This window comes from Pteropus vampyrus, unplaced genomic scaffold, assembly GCF_000151845.1.
Source record: "Pteropus vampyrus isolate Shadow unplaced genomic scaffold, Pvam_2.0 Scaffold7, whole genome shotgun sequence".
Classification (NCBI taxonomy): Eukaryota; Metazoa; Chordata; class Mammalia; order Chiroptera; family Pteropodidae; genus Pteropus; species Pteropus vampyrus.
The window spans coordinates 16,895,363-16,899,203 of NW_011888788.1; the positions used below are offsets into that span (position 1 = coordinate 16,895,363).

Genomic DNA, 3,841 nt, shown 5'->3' on the forward strand with positions numbered 1-3,841 from the left:
ATCCCAAAGTATAAAAAACAATGCACTAGCTAGGCATTTTTATATCATGTAGTTAACTATAAGTAAATAGGCCATATTGAGAATTTTCCCAGGTGGCAATCTGGGAATTTTAGGTAACAAACAGAGCCTGTAGGAAACAAATAGAGAGGAAATAGAGTAATTTCCTCTCAATTCCTTAGAGTTATAGGGAAATAATAATGACTTGCATTTGAGTAGCACTTAAGAATTTCAAAGCAAGTCTACGTCTACAAACTTCATGACCCCTCATGTATCAGCTGGGGCAAATACTCTTATAGGAGAGCAGTGTACACCTAGAGAGATTCCATATGGCATGGCTATGCCTGGAAGCTGGACTTTCTCACTCCACACTGAAGGCAGTTTCTCTTCCCTCATCCTATCTCTTTAATGTGACAATAATGCAGTGATATTTTGAATTTAGATGTAAATGACATTTAGATTTTGATGTAAACTTCATGGCTTTTTCCCACAATTTTTAAAATAACATTTTCCTCCTAGAATGACAGTTATTGACAAAACCCCTGCTACTTAGTGGCTAATCAACCTCTGACTTGACTTTGTAACAAAGTGCTGTGGGTTATGTGGGCTGGGGCATCTAGTGCACGGTCTAGCACGTGGTTTTGGGAAGCCACTGCTTTAGTTTCTCCAGGGAGGAGGCATCCTAATTAGAGTGCAAGTGAAGGATCAGTAAGAACTGCACATTGTTTGAACATTTACTTTGCCAGGTTTTGGGGAAACAGAGCAACAAGAGGATTTTGTCCTTGTAAAACTTCAATCTAGTGAAATACACTGAAGTATAAAGAAATAATTTCAAAAAATGTGACAAGAGCTCTGTTGTCATTTTTTCCATAAATCATTTAATTGGCTTTTCCAGACAACTCTTAAAAGTAAGTGGTAATCCCATTTTACAGATGAGAAGATTGAGACTCATGAGTTCTTGTAACTTTTTTTTAAAAAACATCATGAATAGGTTTTATTTGTCACCATGAAAAGTCTGAATTTTAAACAAATCCTTGGACTGGGGGCTCATATCCATCAGCTTGTTCAACTTTAGCACCTGTCTTATTCCCAATAGCTTTTCCAGAACTGCTACCTTCACCATGAAGCAACATGAGTTTTCCCATTTCAAACTTGGGCTTCTTCAGCACTTATCTAAGAAAGAGATTACGGAGTGGATAAGTAGATTGGTAAGCCTTTTCTATGTCGTTTCCAATACTATCTAGAATCAGTTTATTGACCACTTCTTGCAAGTCATTTGTCTGCACCTCTCGGATTATGATTTCCATAATCTTCTTCCAGATTTGGCAGACCTGTTGATGCTGAGCATAAGAGGATTTCTGAATCTGATTGTTGCCTTTTTTTTTTTTTAAGTAAAACCAACACAGAACAGACAAAGCAAATAACCATCAGTAGTCTTGACATCAACATGAGCTTCAATCATGGTTTATCATTTTTTGACCATAGAGCACATTTTGTCGCTGGTAAGATCCATGCCATAGAAATTAAGCAGTTTTTGCCATGAACATTTTCAGTAATTAGCTTGAATTTTCAAAATGCAAATTCATCATTCTGCAGATCAACTAGGTTCACTTCAAAATCACGACCCTTAACACCATCATATGCAATTTTGGTTCCTTGGGTTCTTGTGACTAGTGTTTTCCCACTATTTCTTGTATTGAACATAGCTGGTGCTTTCATTTCATACCAATCTTTCTTAGAAAATTAGTCAACCACTTTCCCCTTGTCTTTCTTTTTGCTGCCTTTTGTAAGTCTCTTGTTCTTTCCCACTGTCACGGTGCTGCTCAGAGAGCCAAAACGGAGTTGTAGTAGCTTGAGCAAGGGCCCACAGCAAGTTGATAGCTGAGTCAGGATTCCAACTCAGGCTAAAATTTGACCCCAAAGTCTTTGCTCTTCACACCCCATGGCTTAAAAGAGTGAAACATTCTATTTTGGGGGGAATGTGATGCCTTCAAAATCTCACCTTTAGTAATGTTCTCCTAACATATTTCAAATTTCATGTACTAATTTCTTTTCTAATTTCTTCTCTATATTGGGGCATGAACTATATCTTATAAGAATTTTAATCCCCTGAAGCAATTGGCATGGTACTGGATCATAGTACATACTAAATAGATATCATTAATGTTTTACAAAAAGAAATGCTAACGCAGTGACAATAAGTATACCCTTTTTGCAAATCCAAATAGAATTGTGCTTGAGATGATTTACTGCTTTGTTTTTGAAGGGCTTCTGGACTACCCACATTATGACTCTGTTCTTGAGCAGTGACTGTCAAGAAATAAAGGCTCAAATGGGAAAATTAGTGTCAAAATCAGATTTGAAAAAAGGCAAGTATCTAATCATATCACTGCTCACACAAAATATATTCCTTCCCTTTCTCTCTTTTATTTAAAAACTTCATTGACCATTTCTAAAGTCCCAATTTCCATTTAATCTCTATGCCAGTCAAGATAAGAGTCTTGAGTCCCTAATCTTCTCCTTCCATCCACTGGTCACCCTTTGAAGTAACAGAGAATGCCATGCACAAAAGCAAGCCATTGGTAGAAGGAGTTCCAACCTATATTGCCTACCATAAATTAGAATGCTAAGAAAGAATTTTCAACTACTGAAAAGTCAGTTGGGCTGACTGCTAGCAGTTCCTTCCCATTGATGACAGGTCACCAAAGAGTTCTCTCTACACAGATTATTTTTGGTGGCAATAATATTATTGCTTGGACTTTTAAAACGATTTTTTGCAATGTGCACAGCTGACAGAGGCAGGGATTCTGGAATCAGAGTTTTAACAGCCCCATTAACCTGATCCTTTTCTGCTGGGGAGGGGCATAGGCTTGTGTGGGGGCCCCTCTGTGACTTCTTTGAATCAAAAGCCTTACAATACGCACACACATACACATACACATACACATGCACATATACATACACATACACACACACACACACACACACTTACGAGGCTCTTTCTATTTTGTTTTGTTTTGTGTTTTGTTTTCAGTTAAGATTTTGAATTTACTCATAAATCTCAAAAAAAGTGTGTGTTGAATTTATTGCAAAATGTTAAATTGGCATATATTATAATGATGAAATCAACTCCTGAAGAATTACACATATGTTAAAAGAAATTATTTTAAATAAAATGTTTCTATGTATATAAAACACTTACTTTCTACAAAACACTAATCAGAGGGTGACAGGTTCTGGAATATGAAATACTAAAAAGATATTTGATTGCCTCATTCCCAGGTTGAATCTGGAGAGAGAAGGTATGCTGGAATGAATTCTCAACTAAGAATTATTGCATTCTTGACTGAGGGAAAAAATGGCATAGATGATAGAGGCATTGTTCATCCCTCTGGCAACCAAATCAAAGTTGTGACACAGAGCAAACAGCAAGGAAAGTCACCTGAGACCTAGATGAAGAAGCCCTACAACTATAGAGACAAATATGAAATAACCTTGCAACGGGAAGAGGTAGACGGGGTAAGGACACAAGGCTGCTGGTCTGAGTGGCTGAGTGGTACGGAGGCTGTGGCAGTGGCAGCTGGCAGCTGCAGATGCCTCTTAAAGGGGCTGTGTCCTGAGCAGGCTGTTGTGGTGACAGATTTGCTCGCCCTGAGCACCAGTACTGGATCAGCTGCTTGGGCGCCACCAGGGACTTACATGAGGACACTGAATTGTGAGAGTGAGAGATAATGGCGAGGATCTCTCTCGGACAGAAATGCCAGTGATATCCATTATTCTTCTGTTGAGCTCTCTCCGCTTCCAGTGTTTGGACTCAGTGCCACCATAGCTGAGACTTCATTAA

The 3,841-nt window shown here is 38.3% G+C and overlaps 1 pseudogene; it reads right to left on the reverse strand.

Annotated features, from left to right (window-relative positions):
• Positions 1-1,019: 1,019 nt before the first annotated feature.
• Positions 1,020-3,841, reverse strand: part of LOC105299587 — a 15,629-nt pseudogene continuing 12,807 nt past the window's right edge.